Raw genomic sequence first — 5,616 nt, 5'->3', positions numbered from 1 at the left:
TTCCTTGATAAGACTCAGCAAACAAATTTTATTTCAGCAAAATTAGGTCAAGATGTCCCATTAGCATTAAATTATCTAGGTCACTACATTTTCTATGTACACAAGCTAGCCGAATTATGTTAGAAAAAAACAAGTTTGTAATGAAAATGCATTATTTTAAATAATAAATAATAGGATACGTTTAAACTTCAAAACATACTTACTTTTCTTTTTTCAATGCCATTTTTATTCATTCGTTTTCATTTTATAAAATCAATTTTTGTAAAAGATCATGGAGTTAGTCACAAAGTATAGTGTGTATTAGTGAGCACCATTAAAACATCACTAAAATGTATATTTCCACTTGTCGTAGTAGCAAAACAGTTCATGTCTGTGTTTTCCTACGTATCCAAATCCATTTTGCAACCTCAAAAACATCGACCTTCAGTTTATGTGCACTCACAAAGCAAATCTACCATCATGCCAGGTTCTCTTCCTTCTGCATCTCTGTCCATTCCGTACACAAAAAGAAAACAGGTTTGGCTCTACAATTTGCGAGGGAAAACATTGTACTCTCTTTTATTATTATTTTTTCTGCGGTACGAGTGCACCTGAAAATTTTGGAAATCCTAGCGCTTTTTAAACGCTATATATGTGACTTGACTTTTACAAGAAGTTGTAACATTCCGCCGAGGTTTTATAGGTTTTCCTCATTTCATGTTGAATTTCCTTATTATTTATCTCAATCGAAGTTTAAAATTAGGTTTTTGCAGTCATTACAAAAATCATATTATGTATTTTTTCATTATTATTTTATGAAACATCATGTCAATCAGAGTGGCTTTCTTAATCAACACTCGAAGACTATACCGTTATTGTTATAAATACAACCCATATATTGATTAAGAAATATGATGCTATCCGGGGCTTTTATGGAATGTGTTAAAAAACAACCAGTATTTGTATCCCTATATACATAAAAAAGAAATTAATTTCTAAATTCTCATATCATTATATAATGATAGTGTGGATAGTGTGGACACATGTGTAGGTCCAGAAAAGATAGATAGATATATACCATAGCCCTTTAATGTACCTGTCAGGGAGTCTAGTGTTCGCATTTTAAGGTTCAGTTTAGAGTCTTAACCCTAATCTTAGACTCCTCTAACTCTTACTTCTGCTTTTATACTTTGATGTTTGCAAACATATAACATTGTAATCATTAGCATCATTTGTGAATTTTTTTTATTTGTCTTTACTGTAGATTTTTAAGAAAGAGGGCTTTAGGTCTGCGATCACCCGAGTACATGTACTATAGCCTGTACTTGAACCTGTAAGGGGGTCTCATATTAATGTTTCAAGCATAATTTTTGAGTGCAGACACTACTCTGGACTCCTTTGACTGTTATCCTTACTTTCATTATTTATGTTTCCAACCATTAACTCATAAGAAGGAGCAGTAGTCGAAAAAGATATCCGATTATCTATCCCCTTATTCCAGGAGACGTAGATACATGCTGTGTTATTCTTAATCGTTCCTCTACTGCTACATGAGTGTATGGACCCGTCAAAAGAGTAATGGTTGTTTGACGTCTGATCGAAGCTCTCCAATTGAATCGATATTGAAGAATATTGAGTTTGATGGTAGGCTCTTGGTTTCTAAAGAGATGTGTATTCCGATATTAACTGCTTGAAATTGTGATAAAACACATATAAGGACGAGCCATAGAGTGTTAGGATTGTAGTTAAACAATCATTTTAAACTTTAAACAACGAACATTCACTGATAGTATTGTTAAAGGGTAGTTCTATTAGTGATTGTTTTCGCTGTTTTTATGAGAGTTTTTCTTGGTTATTGTTATCATGGCACTTTACATGATTTTTTTATTTTGAGAGAGATGATACTTTCAAAGATCTACTTCCTATCACTGATATTGTAACATTGCATACACTGAGACCACAGTCAGTGTTTGACGAATCATTACAAAATGGTGAAACAATTACGCCCTTCACAGAACAGAAGTTTCTGGTTGGCTGTTGGTTTGTAATGATATTTGTATTAAATTAATGACATAAAAACCACTGTTTGGGAAAGTCAAAAGCTAAACATATGGTACAGCAACAAACTGGAAGGGTGTAGTTAGACGATCACCACAAATTTTCACAAACAATATTTGCAAACTTTCACAGATTCAACAATATATAAGAATGATTGTGATACGGACTTATTCCGAGTATTTTGCTGTTTTTATGAGTTATTTCTTGGTTTGTGATATTATGACACTCAACAGAAATTTTGATTTCGAGAGAGATGACACTTTCAAAGATTTATTTCCTATCACTGGTAGTGTTAACTACACAGAAACACAGTTTAACCTAACTCGGATTGAGTGTGCAGGTTGTTGTGAATATTGCGCAGGATTTTTGTACAATAGGGTGACAGGAACTTGCCATCTTTTGAAAACTCGTCTCGGTGAGAGAGATTTCAATAGAAGTCGTGTGGATATCGGATGGGAGCTTTATAACAGTTTGAATGGTATGTAAACAATACTAAATAGCGAGATAAAGTCTTCAATAAATAATAAGTGTTAAAGAAATAAAAATTAGTTCAATAACATTTTCAGACAATATCACTTTTTAACAAATTTAAAACTTCCAAAGAAGTTTTTTTTTTTTTTGCTTTAATTGAGATTATACGCAAAAGCAAAAGTTAGTTAAGAGTGGTGTTTTATTTTGCAAAAAAGTCAAACCTTCGTCAAACTATCTTTTAACAGAATCACATAGATACCGGATGGAATCTCTATAACAGATTAAGTGGCATTTTAAGATCTTGTTAGTCAAATCAAGACAAACAGACCTTTATAAGTAAGATAAGTTTTGTAATAAAAAATAATACGTAATATACTGCAAAAAATCGTTTTAAGAAATAAAAATTGAATAGAACATATTGTAACGCTTTTAAAGATTTCCTAAGGATGTGGATTTCCCCCGTTTTGTTTATTTTTAGATCAATCAAATAGATAAGCAACATATTTAGAGACCAACTTCTGATGTGTCAGATTTTGAAGATAAAAATAAAGTAATGGTAAAAGGAACACATTTAGCTTATAAAGTTAATCTGAAAATTGATTAGTTTAAATCTCAAGAGTAGGATTAAATAATCTCTCGCAAAATTAATTAAATGAACTTATTATACATTATAACGTTCTATCTTCAATATACTTTACTTGAAGTGTCCTACTAAGGACTTACTATGAATGCATATTTTCTTTTTTCAGTTCCGATATCTTTAACATTTAAACGTTTGTAATTAGAAACTTTAGTAAAAGTGCTCTTAAAACAAATGAATTTGACCAAACATTTTTAATAAACTTAAGTTTAAATATTTTAAACATCGTGATTTTACTTTTCAAAAATCTAAATATTTAATTTAATATCATTAAGGTTTTAGAACAAATTTTCTATTCATTAAATATCATAAAATTTATAACATGTTTTATTTTTTGACATTTACAGTTTGCGGTCAGGGATGGCATCTCTACAAAACTCATTGTTATACGTACTTGGAGTTGAATAAAACATGGACCGAAGCAAAGGTATCGTAAGAAAACTTATTAAGATAAGTTTTGTAAGTAAAAACTGAGGTTTTTATATATGCTACGATACAGATATTATATATTATTTGATGAAACATTATGAAATATATTGTAAGTAAGCCATCCGTTCGGTAATATAAACCATCTAAAAAAATTAAAATTGACATTCATAAAATAAATGATATTGTCAACCAAACTAAGATTGTTATTCAATCCACAATGTATGAAAAAATGTTTAAATACTGATTCAAATTAAATCGACTTATAAAGGTCAATGTAAAAAAAGTAGGAATTCCTATTTTTTAATATGGGTGGATGAGGCGTGAAAAATGTCTAAACACAAAAGGATATAGGATACTAAAATATAAAATAGTAATTAATCTGTTATTTTCTTTAAATATTCAAGACTATTCATATTTAACATATCATCGATTTGTTACCTTTAAATATGTTCAATACTTTGAATATGTCAAGTTGACTCAAACTGGTGTATACGTATCATAACCTCCAAATATTGTAAATTTTAGAACTTCAAGGCCTTTTCTTTTATAGAGTAGGTCTGTGCTCCATATCTTCTCCTAGTCTAAATAAGGAGATAACAAACCGACTTCAATCAACAAAAACGTTGAGAGATGATCCACTATAGATTAAAAATGCATGTATCATTATGTATCCAATCAGTTGAACGTTTTGAAAAAATAAATCAAGTCCGTAAATTCGTGGCCACATAGTATTTAAACAGCCTTCTTTGTATGTTGTGTCTGGAATGGCTAAGTGGTTAGAGCACTATCCATATGCTAATCTTACATATCCAGGGTTTTCATGTTGTGGGTTCGGTACCAACAAAATTTAGGGCAATATTTTTTTTCCTTATCGTTTGATAAATATATTAAACACTGAATATAGTTAGAAATTGTGTTTTCACAAACTTCTATTATGATATATTTGAATAGATTTAATTTGAAAAAGTAAATTCAAACTTGTATTTAACGACGTAACCGAATGGGTATTTGCGCTATCTTATCCCCCACCCCTTCCCCATCTTCTTAATTTTATAAATTGATAGCTAGATAGTGATAAATAGATTTTAAGACACTTTATTACCAAAAGGGCATCAAAATTAACTTTTAAGTAATTTAAACGGTTTTATTTTCTAGATGATTTTTTTTACGGAAAATGTTCTATTTGATACCAAACTATAAGGTAGGGAAGGATATGTTTAAAATTATTAACTCAAATGTTTATACATTTTTTTTCATAAATTCCACCTGTCCATTCGATGATTTGTTTACTTAAATTCAATAGTGTAGAACCAACAATAATTCAGATGGAAAACGTGTGGAAAACTTGCAAAGAACTTTAAAATTCATAAACAGCAAAATAGTAAAACTGATATCTTTTGAAACGCAACTTTTTGAAATTAGAGTGGTAAATGAATATTTTTTAAATGTTTAAAAACTTGACATTTGAAGCTTCACAGTTCTTCTTGCATGAAATCTCAATATGTGTAGAGTATCAAAGGCAGAATTTTTTTTTTTCGTTGAGGATATCTTCATTTTGAACTTGGTTCCTCTTGTCAAGCAATTCTTTAAATACAAAAAACATCTATGGTAAGAAAACGAAATAACCACATTTTTAACTGTGTTTTACAGGATATTTGTGCCTGTTCTGGTGCCTATCTTGTTCAAATAGAAACAAGAGAGGAAAACGAATGGATAAAAGAAAATTTATTACCAGCATTGGAAGAACCCGGTAAACCTTCATAATTCTTTATTTAATAAATAGCATGACTGTTTTTACAAAACAAATCGTCATCTTCAAAACAAAATTAATCGGAGTCGAATTTAATAGACCTTGATTACCCCTGTTCAATGCCTGTTATGCTTCATAGAATACTTTGTTATGTTAAACATTTCTATTGAGTCTCAGTTACATCTACCAATCCTTGGCAAAGTATTTGAGTCAAACTGACACTAGTTTTAATGAAACCAAAACTTAGGTCAAATGTTGTGTTAACGTCTCATATTTTTTATCTTCCATT

At 30.1% G+C, this 5,616-nt stretch overlaps 1 long non-coding RNA gene across 1 annotated transcript; it reads left to right on the top strand.

Moving 5' to 3' along the window:
- The first annotated feature begins 2,137 nt into the window (after positions 1-2,137).
- LOC136274355 (uncharacterized) lies at positions 2,138-5,328 on the top strand. Its single transcript, XR_010712647.1, has 3 exons — positions 2,138-2,515; positions 3,496-3,575; positions 5,228-5,328. It is a non-coding gene; the product is annotated as an uncharacterized lncRNA (long non-coding RNA).
- The last annotated feature ends 288 nt before the right edge of the window (positions 5,329-5,616 follow it).

This window comes from Magallana gigas, chromosome 4 (genome assembly GCF_963853765.1).
Source record: "Magallana gigas chromosome 4, xbMagGiga1.1, whole genome shotgun sequence".
NCBI lineage: Eukaryota > Metazoa > Mollusca > Bivalvia > Ostreida > Ostreidae > Magallana > Magallana gigas.
This window is presented reverse-complemented; position numbering and strand designations above follow the sequence as displayed.